The sequence below is a fragment of the Bubalus kerabau genome, chromosome 2 (assembly GCF_029407905.1).
Source record: "Bubalus kerabau isolate K-KA32 ecotype Philippines breed swamp buffalo chromosome 2, PCC_UOA_SB_1v2, whole genome shotgun sequence".
Classification (NCBI taxonomy): Eukaryota; Metazoa; Chordata; class Mammalia; order Artiodactyla; family Bovidae; genus Bubalus; species Bubalus kerabau.
In genome coordinates this window covers 52266888-52279863 of record NC_073625.1, presented here as the reverse complement: position 1 = coordinate 52279863, position 12976 = coordinate 52266888, and positions in this window count along the sequence as shown.

Sequence of the window (12976 nt, the reverse complement as noted above, 5' to 3'; positions counted from 1 at the left end):
CCACCAGGCTCCCCCGTCCCTGGGATTCTCCAGGCAAGAACACTGGAGTGGGTTGCCATTTTCTTCTCCAATGCATGAAAGTGAAAAGTGAAAGGGAAGTCACTCAGTCGTGTCCAACTCCTAGCGACCCCATGGACTGCAGCCCACCAGCCGCTCCGTCCATGGGATTTTCCAGGCAAGAGCACTGGAGTGGGGTGCCATTGCCTTCTCCGATTTAACCACTATGTTTCTCTAAACTGATCCTCTCCTCATCTCACTCCCCGATTCTGACACAATGGCAGGATAGATAAAACACTCAGAAAATTTAGCTGGTGTATCTTGGACCAGAAGATACAGAATTCTTCCATATCTACAAAAAATCAGAATGTCAGAAAGCCTTAAGGCCTGATATTTAAGATCTATAAAAAGTCCCCCCTGAAAAAGAATAGAGCAAGATGGTTTCTGAATAATTTTTTATAGGATATCTTTTTCTACATATGGTTTATCAATATAATATCTTTGTTTTCCAAAGGGAGCAAAAGATTTAGTTGTTCAGTTCAGTTGCTCAGTCGTGTCCGACTCTTTGTGATCCCACAGACTGCAGCACGCCAGGCTTCCCTGTCCATCAACATCTCCCAGAGCTTGCTCAAACTCATGTCCGTTGAATCAGGGATGCCATCCAACCATCTCATCCTCTGTCGTTCCCTTCTCCTCCTGTCTTCAATCTTTCCCAGCATCAGGGTCCGGGAAAAGCAAAAAAATGACCATATGTAAATTATGAAATTGCCATTCTTCAAAGGCTAAAATTCCAGAAAATATTTTATACCAGTTCATGGATGGGAAATAAAAAGTATTGCTCAGATTTAAACTTGAATAAACTTATTATAAACCACAGATATTCATTCATCTGGGGTTAATGTTTAAGACTATTTTGCTATTGTTCATTAAGACATAGGTCAACCCAAGGAGAAAAAAAATAGGAAAAAAGTGAATCTTACATTAACTGCTGCTGCTGCTGCTGCTAAGTCGCTTCAGTCGTGTCCGACTCTGTGCGACCCCAGAGACGGCAGCCCACCAGGCTCCCCCTCCCTGGGATTCTCCAGGCAAGAACACTGTAGTGGGTTGCCGTTTCCTTCTCCAACGCATGAAAGTAAAAAGTGAAAGCGAAGTTGTTCAGTCGTGTCCGACTCTTTGCGACCCCATGGACTGCAGCCTACCAGGCTCCTCCATCCATAGGATTTTCCAGGCAAGAGTACTGGAGTGGGGTGCCATTGCCTTCTCCTTACATTAACTACTACTCAAATAATCTGAAATATTATGACTTTTGAAAATTATATGAAAATAGATATATTTGAATGATTAATTTTTAATTGAAAAATTTGTACAAGTATAGAGATATTATTATATTAACTTTAGTTCTGTGAAATCAATTTTGATAATATTTTGTTTAATTTTGTATAAAGGGAAAATAATTCATATCTCAATGAGCTCTAGAAGCATAAATAGAATAGTGTATGAAAGTGAAAGTGAAGTCGGTCAGCAGTGTCTCCCTCTTTGCCACCCCATGGACTGTAGCCTACCAGGTTCCTCCATCCACAGAATTTTCAAGGCAAGAGTACTGGAGTGGAATGCCATTTCCTTCTCCAAGGTATCTTCCCCAGCCAGGGATCAAACCCGGGTGTCCTGCATTGCAGGCAAATGCTTTACTGTCTGAGCCACTAGGGAAGCAAAAAAATATTCCAGGCCAGGATACTGGAGTGGGTAACCTTTCTCTTCTCCAGGAGATCTCCCCAACTCAGGGATCGAACCCAGGTCTGGTGCATTGCAGGTAGATTCTTTACCAGCTGAGCCACAAGGGAAGCCCAAGAATACTGGAGTGGGTAGCCTATCCCTTCTCCAGGGGATCTTCCCGACCCAGGAATTGAACCAGGGTCTCCCACATTACAGGCAGATTCTTTACCAACTGAGCTATAAGGGAAACCTAAGTAGTATATGGGAAGCTCTTAAATGCTTCCTGGCGCTAGTGGTAAAGAACCCACCTGTTCATGCAGAAGACATAAGAGACTCGGATTCAATCCCTGGGTCAGGAAGATCCCTGGAGAAGGGCATGGCTACCCACTCCAGTATTCTTGCCTGGAGAATCCTATGGACAGAGGAGCCTGGTGGGCTGCAGTACTTAGGGTCACACAGAATCTATAGGACTGAAATGACATAGCATGAACACACACACTAATCTTTTTATACTGACATCTAAATCCTTCCACAATTGAACTCCATATGACCCAGCCAAACTTACTGTCCATCTTTATGTGTAATATATTTTTCCTTAAGCTGCCTTTTCACAATATTTTTATGTTTGTTATTCCACTCTTTTATGGTAGAAAACGTAGTTTTTTGAACCAGCTGGGTCCTCATTTGAGTCCTGGTTCTGTCCTTAGCTAGCTGTGACATTTTTGAGCCTCAGATGCTTCATCTTAGCAAGCACAGCACAGCAATACACAGTTCATGGGACTTCCCTGGTGGCTCAGATGGTAAAGAATCCACCTGCAATGCAAAAAAACCTGGCTTCGGTACCTAGGTTGGGAAGATCCCCTGGAAAAGAAAATGGTAACCCACTCCAGTATTCTTGCCTAGGATTCCCAATGGACAGAGGAGTCTGGTGGGCTATGGTCCATGGGGTCAAAAAGAGTCAAATATGATTGAGAGACTTTCAGTTTCACTTTTTCATACAGTTCACACTCTAAAAGTTGCTTCAAAATATTTTTCTGGTTACTCCTTGGTGGTAGGCCAAATAATGGCCTCTACAGAGTTCCACAACCTAATTTTTGGAACCTACAAATGTCACTTTCTATGGCAAAAGACTTTGCAGATGTGATTAAGTTAAGGTTCTTGTGATAAAGGGATTATCTGGGTGGGCCCAGTGCCATATTTGTCCTTTTAAGAGGGAGGCAAAACTCAGCAGTGGCCACAGGATTGGAAAAAGTCAGTTTTCATTCCAATCTCAAAGAAGGGCAATGTTAAAGAATGTTCAAACTACCATACAATTGCGCTTATTTCACATGCAAGCAAAGACCTGTTCAAAATCCTGCTGGCGTCAGCAATACATGAACCAAGAAGTTCCAGATGCATAAGCTGAGTATAGACAAGGCAGACAAACCAGAGATCAAATTGCCAACATTCAGAGGACAGAGAAAGGGAATTCCAGAAAGACATCTACCTCTGCTTCATTGACTATGCTAAAGCCTCTGACTGTGTGGATTATACAAGCTGTGGAAAATTCTTAAAGAAATGGGAACACCAGACCACCTTACCAGTCTCCTGAGAAACATTCATGGGGGTCAAGAAGCAACAGTTAGAACCTCACATGGAACAACTAACTGGTTCAAAATTGGGAAAGAAGTACAACAAGGCTGTATATTGTCACCCTATTTATTTAACCTATATGTAGAGTATATCATGTGTAATGCTGGGCTGGATGAATCACAAGCTGGAGTCAAGATTCCCAGGAGAAATACTAACAGTCTCAAATATGCAGATGATACCACTCTAATGGGCACAATAAAGGACATAAATGGTAGGGACCTAACAGAAGCAGAAGATATTAAGAGGAAGTAGCAAGAATACACAGAAGAACTATACAAAAAAGAACTTAATGACCCAGATAACCACCATGGTGTGATCACTCACCTAGAGCCAGATATCGTGGAATGTGAAGTCAAGTGGGCCTTAGGAAGGATCACAATGAGCAAAGCTAGTGGAGGTGATGGAATTCCAGTTGAGCTATTTCAAACCCTAAAAGATGAGGCTGTGAAAGTGCTGCACTCAATATGCCAGCAAATTTGGAAAACTCGACAGTGGCCACAGGACTGAAAAAGGTCAGTTTTCATTCCAATCCCAAAGAAAGGCAATGCCAAAGAATGCTCAAACTACCGCACAATTGCACTCATCTCACATGCTAGCAAAGCTATGCTCAAAATTCTCCAAGTAAGGCTTCAACAGTACATGAACCAAGAACTTACATATGTTCAAACTCGATTTAGAAAAGGCAGAGGAACCAGAGATCAAATTGCCAACATCTGCTTGATCATCAAAAAAGCAAGAGAGTTCCAGAAAAACAACTACTTCTGCTTTATTGACTATGCCAAAGCATTTGACTGTGTGGATCTCAACAAACTGTGGAAAAAACTTAAAAAGATGGGAATACCAGACCACCTGACCTGCCTCTTGAGAAATCTGTATGCAGGTTAGGAAGCAACAGTTAGAAATGGATATGGAACAACAGACTGGCTCCAAATCAGGAAAGGTGTACAGCAAGTCTTTATATTGTCACCCTGTTTATTTAACTTAGATGCAGAGTTCATCATGCAAAATGCTAGGCTAGCTGAAGTACAAGCTGGAATCAAGATTGCCAGGAGAAATATCAATATCTCAAATACACAGATGACACCACCCTTATGCAGAAAGCAAAGAGGAACTGAAGAGCCTCTTGGTGAAAGTTCAGTTGAGTTCAGTTCAGTTGCTCAGTCATGTCCAACTCTTTGCGACCCCATGAACCACAGCATGCCAGACCTCCCTGTCCATCACCAACTCCTGGAGTCCATCCAAACTCATGTCCATTGAGTCAGTGATGCCATCCAACCATCTCATCCTCTGCCATCCCCTTCTACTCCTGCCCTCAATCTTTCCCAGCATCTGGGTCTTTTCAAATGAGTCAGTTCTCCACATCAGGCCAAAGTATTGGAGTTTCAGCTTAAATATCAGTCCTTCCAATGAACACCCAGGATTGATCTCCTTTAGGATGGACAGGTTGGATCTCCTTGCAGTCCAAGGGACTCTCAAGAGTCTTCTCCAACACCACAGTTAAAAAGCATCAGTTCTTCTGCACTCAGCTTTCTTTATAGTCCAACTCTCACATCCATACATGACTACGTGAAAAACCATAGCCTTGACTAGATGGACCTTTGTTGGCAAAGTAATATCTCTGCTTTTTAATATGCGGTCTAGGTTGGTCATAACTTTCCTTCCAAGGAGTAAGCGTCTTTTAATTTCATGGCTGCAGTCACCATCTGCGGTGATTTTAGAGCCCAGAAAAACAAAGTCAGCCACTGCTTCCACTGTTTCCCCATCCATTTGCCATGAAGTGATGGGACCAGATGCATGATCTTAGTTTTCTGGATGTTGAGCTTTAAGCCGACTTTTTCACTCTCCTCTTTCACTTTCATCAAGAAGCTCTTTAGGTCTTCTTCACTTTCTGCCATAAGGGTGGTGTCATCTGTATATCTTAGTTTATTGATTTTTCTCCTGGCAATCTTGATTCCAGCTTGTGCTTCCTCCAGCCTAGCATTTCTCATGATGTACTCTGCATATAAGTTAAATAAGTAGGGTGACAATATACAGCCTTAACATACTCCTTTTCCTATTTGGAACCAGTCTGTTGTTCCATGTCCAGTTCTAACTGTTGCTTCCTGACCTGCATACAGATTTCTCAAGAGGCAGGTCAGGTGGTCTGGTATTCCCATCTCTTTCAGAATTTTCCACAGTTTATTATGATCCACACAGTCAGAGGAGAGTGAAAAAACTGACTTAAAACTCAACATTCATAAAACAAAGATCATGGCATCTGGTCCCATCACTTCATGGCAATATATGGGGAAACAATAAAAACAGTAACAGACTTTATTTTGGGGGGCTCCAAAATCACTGCAGATGGTGACTGTAGCCGTGAAATCAAAAGACCCTTGTTTCTTGGAAGAATAGCTATGGCCAACCTAGACAGCATATTAAAAAGCAGAGACATTACCTTGCCAACAAAGGTCCATCTAGTCAAAGCTGTTTTTTTTCTGTAGTCATATATGGATGTGAGAGTTGGACCATAAAGAAAGTTGAATACCAAAGAATTGATGCTTTTGAACTGTGGTATGGAAAAGACTCTTGAGAGTCCCTTGGACTGCAAATATATCAAAGCAGTCAGTCCTAAAGAGATCAACCTTGAATATTCATGGAAGGACTGATTCTAAACCTGAAGTTCCAATAATTTGACCAGCTGATAGGAAGTACTGACTCATTGGAAAAGACCCTGATTCTGAGACAGGTTGAAGGCAAAAGAAGAGAGTGGCAGAGGATGAGATGGTTGGATGACATCACCTATTAAGCAGACATGAATTTGAACAAACTCCAGGAAATAGTGAAGGACAGGGAAGCCTGACATGTTGCAGTCCATGGGGTCACAAAGAGTCGGACATTAATTAGCAACTGGACAACAACCCCAAGAGGATCAGAGTTTGAAAGAAGTCACTCTGATGACAGAGCAGAGGTACACAGAGCCAGAGAGAAAAGATGATCATGAAAACGGAGTGAAGGGACCATGAGCCAAAGGATGCAGGCAGCCTGTAGAAACTGAGAAAGGCAAGAAAATAGCTTTTCTCTGAGATCTCCTTGCCTGCACTTTGATTTTAGCCCTGTGAGACACAACTTTGGATTTATGACTCTCAGCACTGTAAGAAATAAATCGGTGTGGCTTTCAGCCATTAAGTTGTGATAATTTGTTACAAAACAGCATTAGGAAGCTAATATACTCTTTCAGTCAATATTTTTAAAATTCCTATGACAGTTTTTCAATTCTTCAGTAATAAGTATCTCTCGGCCAGTGAGTTTATTTTCACAAGCCTTGTCAGAAAATGGAAGAAGCTTTATTCCATGGCTTTTTCAATGCAAAAAAGAGAAAGTGGGGAAAGGAAGGAAAGAAGGAAGGAAGGAAGACAGAAAGAAGGAAAAGAGGGAACAAGAAAGTATAGGAGGGAAAGACAGACAGGGTAAGAGCTATAATAAAAGTGTAACATAAACTGATGTTTCAAGGGGAAAAAACAAACTTTCTTGCTACTAGTAAGAGAGATGAATTTCTTTACATATAGCTATTTCAGTGTTAAGTATGCTGCCGCTGCTGCTGCTAAGTCGCTTCAGTCGTGTCCGACTTTGTGCGACCCTATAGACGGCAGCCCACCAGACTCCCGCATCCTTGGGATTCTCCAGGCAAGAATACTGGAATGGGTTGCCGTTTCCTTTTCCAATGCATGAAAGTGAAAAGTATTAAGTATAATCATGTCTTAAATTGTAAAAATGATATCCAGCATTGCTTTAGGAAAAGAATGAGAAAAAATAAAACATCTGTGATCTTGTTCATCTGAGAAGAAAGATGATGGCGAGAATGACTCAGTCATTTCCAAAAAATAACATGCATTCTTCTAGAAAGTATATGGAATACCTATTTTTGTTTGCCAGAGGGGACTCTACCAGTATCAAATGTCGGGTATTCTTATATATTTTTTGTTCTGGGGGGAATAATCCGTCTCAGTCTCAAGGTGGGAACTGAGGGGGTTTTAGGAAATACTCCCAGAAATAAATACTTCAAAATATCAAAAAAACCAATGGCTCGCTATTGCTTTGCTTCTCCAACCTGGGGCCAGGACAAGTAGTTCTGCATTTTCTCCACCAGGAGGCAACCTTGAGAGACTTCTCTGGTGTGCAGAAATCAGACTGCTTAGACTTTTGAGTTGTAATCTACTTCATTCCTCAAGAAAAAATCATGTCTGTCATCTCCTTGCAGATTGATTTCATTTTGAATTTGATTTTTCTTTTCATTGATTCCCCTTTTGGCATCCAGTCCCATCACTTCATGGCAAATAGATGGGGAAAAAGTAGAAACAGTGACAGATTTTTATTTTCTTGTGCTCCAAAATCACTGAGGACAGCGACTGCTGCCATGAAACTAAGACACTTGCTCCTTGGAAGAAAAACTATGAGCATATGAAAAGATAGGGACATCGTTTCACTGACAAAGGTCTATATTGTGAAAGCTATGGTTTTTCCAGTAGTCATGTATGGATGTGAGAGTCGGACCATAATGAAGGATGAGTGCCAAAGAATGGACGCTTTTGAACTGTGGTGCTGGAGAAGATTCTTGAGAGTTCCATGGGAAGCAAGGAGATGACATGAATTAATCCTAAAGGAAATCAACCCTGAATATAAATTGGAAGAACTGATGCTGAAGTTGAAGCTCCACTATTTGGCTACCTGATGGTAGTGAGTCAGCCAAGAGCTGACTCACTGGGAAAAAACCCTGATGCTGGGAAAGACTGAGGGCAGGAGGAGAAGGGGGCAACAGAGGATAAGACGGTTGGATGGCATCACTGACTCAATGGACATGAGTTTGAACAAACTCCAAGAGATAGTGAAGGACAGGGAAGCCTGGCGTGCTGCAGTCCTTGGGGTTGAAAAGAGCTGGGCATGACAGTGACTGAACAACAAGAGATACATCTTTTCATGGAGTTGCTTTGTCTTCTCTTCCTGATCCCCAGGGATAACTTTGTACAGGCTCTTTACATATTTTTCATACTTTGGAGAACTTTCAGTGTGTTTGGCTACTAAATTTAAAGAAAATGAAAGCCATCTCATTCCAGGGTCTTTGTGTCTGTATCTATCGTTGCTCTCCTGTACAAGTTAACTATTGCTGTGTAACAAACTCAATTTCAGTGACTTAAAACCAAAAGCATTTGTCATTGCTTAGGAGGCTACAGGTCAGCTGGATAGTTCTTCTGACCTCAGCCAGGCTCAAGCACACATCTGTGGTCAGCTGTCAGTGGACACTAGGTGGTTCTGCTGCCCTTAGCTGGACTGGCTCACATGCTGCAGAATCAGCTGGCTGCAGACAGATTTAGGATAACTGGGATCTCTTCCACATGATTTTTCAGTCTATCAATCTACCCTAGATCCCCCACCCCCCAATGCCAGTGCAGAGTTCCAAAAGAAAAAGGGTGGATACACATAAGGCCACTGAAGTTCAGCTCTGCCTTGGCATATCATTATTTTCACTGCATTCTATTAGCCAAAAAAAGTCATTAGATCAGCCTGAGGCAGGGGAAATACATTCCACATCTTAAAGGGAGCACTGCAAAAGGCATCTGAGAGAGAAAGCACTGAGGATAATTTAAAAATTAAACCAACATCTTTTGTGGAAATGCTAGCCCTTGGCCTGTTGTTGCTTTAGTAAAGAAGATTTTCCTAAATTTTCTAGCTTTAAGCACTGAATTTGGTTCAATGACTTTCATAATATAAATCTTTGAAAAAAATGGTCCATATCTTCATTCTTGCTGTTCAGATCTTCTGCAATTGAATCAACTGCCTTCATATACCTAAATGTTAAATAAAAGAGACCTGATATGTGATTCTACTTGTCATAATATACCTTTGCTTCTGCAATGACTTTTACTTAAAGTAGATTTATAAATGAAAGCTAACATACAGAACCTTTGGTTCTTTTTCAGACTAGCAAAAAAGCACACTCTGTGCTTGGTATCAACAAGCTTTCTACCAATACTACTTATTACTGTTATTACTATTATTATTTATTTTGCCTGTGGTCACTTCTGGATGGGAAAATTTCATTACCTTATGTATATAGCAAGTAACAAAGCTGCTTCAGTTAATAAAGAAAGGAAGCTTTGCAAGAAGAATAGTGAATGATTTTTTTTCTTTGTTTCCTTCCCATTCAGGGAATAGAAAGGTTATTTAGCACCTAGAATCTCCTCTTTATGGAACTCAGCAATTTCTTCCTGTTTCACGATGAACTTACCATTGGCTTTTGGTTTTGGGAATTTGTTTGCTTGAAATAGTGTGGATTTTCTTCTCAGAGATCTCAGACATTCATTTTTCATTTGAAATTTCAAAATATTTAAATTAAAGCATCAGACTGAGTGTGTGGGTCACCAGTTTCACCCCCAACCTCCATAGGTTTTCTGTAACTAGTGTAATTTTTCACATAAACAATTTCTAAAGGAGCAAGCAATCTTACCAACGTTTACAATTCATTTCTCTGGAAGTAAGTCATTAGTCTCTCAGGAGAAGAATCTGCTCCTTTCAGTGTGGCCTCATATAGACTGCAGAGTGAGGACTTCTCATGTAAAAATAAAATAAAAATCTCACCCAGGGGACACACACACACCTTATAAACCCTTGGTGTTTTCCCTTTTCCATATTTTCCTTAGGTACTTTTAGTTACTAAAATCTTGTTTTCAAATATTTATGCAATAAACTGCTGGAAAAGACTTCATTTAATTACAATGCACTCTCATTAATAGCTTGGAAAGGACCTCTGGTCCCTCTGGGCTTTTCTTTGGTGTTGATTAATTATGGATACACTAGAAAGAAATATTCAGCTTAACCAATGGGGATATTTTTGATTAAGACTCCTAATCTTACAAAACCTCACTTCTGAATTTCCCTTAAGTGGTAAAGGGGCACTTGCTCCTTTAGGAGGCAAAACCATGTACCCTGGTGGCTAAACAATAAAAAGCAGCTAAAATGCATGTTAGAGATCCTTGCGTCTCCCCCCTCAACTCATTCCCCAAAACCTTAATTTCTCAAGAGACAAGTCCTGAATTTATTCTCGCCAAAGTCACACACATCTATCTTGAATCTAGGCTTTCTTTTCTATCTTAGAGAAGCAAGTCCAAACAATCCCATTTCTCTTTGGTTGAGCTACCACTTGGAAATACTCAAAGAACATTGTCACCTCTGGGTCTGACTTACTGCTCCAGTATAGTCTGCTCTTTCTCATCATAATTATAGCTAACCTTTTTGAGATCTTACTGCATGCCAGAGAGAAAAGTTGAATTGGATCTTTGAGTACTTTGAATACTCAAAGGCCTTGCTTTAGGGTGAGATGTTGAGAAATTAATTCCAGGTAGAGGGCGAGCACTTCCTCATAGCTTCCTTATTCCCGCCAAACAGGTCTTTTGATTTCTCTCTGTAATAGTTATTTATTGTTATGGTTATTTTTGTCATATTGCTAGGAGATGTAAAATCTTTGCAGTCTGCATTTCTGCAAGTGGTGCTGGGAGGTGTAGAATATTAGCTCTTTAAGATACAGACTTTCTGTTAATTCTTTTCATAGTCCTTGGTCCAGACCTTTCCAAAGACGTTGCCAAGCAGGCTGGCTGCTTCCTTCACTGCAGCTCCTTCGCAGGCACGTCAGGCTGAAACTATCTACAATGTGCTTTACTAATGTCATCTCATTCACCTTCCTTCAAGTAGAGTTTTTACTTTCTTCTGATGTCTCCATGGACCTCCCAGCCAACATGTATTTCCTTTGTGATTGTGCACTTGTTACTGGCAGGGAAATCTCTTGCAGGGCCCAAGAGTACATTCTTGTCTAATACTCAGAAATGAATATTCTGAGGAAACACACATGCTGATAAAGCAAGAGCCTTAATTGGAAAGGTGAGCTTGAGCAGAGAGTAGCAGTGTAAGGGAACCCAGGAGGACTGCTCTGCAATGTGGCTCATAGTCTTAGGGCTTATGGTGGTAGGGTTGTCAACTAAAAAACAGTCACAACCTGAATGGAGAGTTATCTTATTTGGTGGGAATGTTTAGGACTCTGAGCCTGGGAAAGAGCACTTGAGTAGCTCTGAGAAAACTGCTCTAAGAAGGCAGGAGGCGAAGTTGGGCTATATACTAGTTTGCAACAAAGGAGCAGACCATCTGAACAACAATGATCAGGTGCCAAGTTAAGGAATTTAGTATTCTATGCATGGGAAGGTGCAAGCCTCTGGGCTCACTGAATTCCTTCCTTTCATATGTACTTCAGCTGTCTGGGGCCAACCTGTTTCCTTCTTCACCTTTTTTCCTGCATTCCCCAACTCCTCAACAATTACTGTGTGTGGAGGGAGGGGAAACATCCACTGGATCACATTTCAGAAGCTCTCATTCTCATTTGGAGGCCAGAAATCGATAATGGCTGTTTCTCGTTTATTGATAAGGCAAGAGATATTTTCATTTCACAGGGCTAACCTTTCGGGTTGTATCTGGCTAACTGTCTTGCTCATGTCCATGTTTGGTCTGATTCAAGGTCCTTCCTGCTGTGTGCATCTCGTAGTCAAGGTGTATTCCAGTGCAAAGATTTCTGGGCGGTTTGCAGGCCATTTTATAGGCTAAAGCATATCCTCCTTCCTTTTGGCCTCTCCCAAATTCTTGAATGCTTCCAGCTGGAGGCAAATTGTAAGTTCCCTGTTCCTTATTGGGACCTCCTATTCTGAAATAACTACCGCAAGTAGTTATTATCATGCCTGGCTAGGGTAGGTGGTTTTAGTTGATGGCCCCCTAACACATTTTTACCTTTTAATTCTATTTTCTGGGGCTTCCCATATAGTGATAGCAGTAAAGAGCATGCCTGCTAATGCAGGAGATGTAAGAGACCTGGGTTCGATCCCTGGGTGGGGAAGATCTCCTAGAGGAGAACATGGCAACCCACTCCAGTATTCTTGTCTGGAGAATCCCATGGACTGAGGATCCTGGCGGGCTACAGTGCATAGGGTCACAAAGAGTCAGATGCTACTGAACCGACTTAGCATGCACACATCTATTTTCTGAAAATTTAAAAGGATCCTGAGAGAATGGGGGAATATGGTTGCTCAACATGGCAAATAAAAATGCAAGACATTCAGTTATATTTTGATTTCAGATAACTTTTTCTCTTTTAGTGTAAGTATGCCCTAGGCAGTTTTGGGGATATACTTATATTGGAATAATTTGTTTATCTGAAATTAAAATGGAACCAGATAGCTTATAGCTTATCTGACAATCTTAAAGGGGAGGGTGTCTCACATGCAGGCTGCTATCTTTAAGCACAATATTCTCCTAGATCTATGATGCTTCCTTTCACATTTCTAGTGATCCCAACGACCAAGAATCTATAAAGTGGACTCCAGGGAATTTTCAACTTCCTCATAACCTCTTCATTTTTGTGGTTGCTCTGCAGTTATATTCCTTATCACTTTGTTGGAATACAATATAACATGTGGTTACTTTAAGTGACCTTTCTTCAGCCTTTTTCTGAGACAGTAATAACCTCCAGGCTAAAATCCACACACTCATGGAACCATATTTCTTAATGTTTACACAGAATCCCTTTTGAAGTTCAGGCTCAGTAGAAACAATTCTTTTA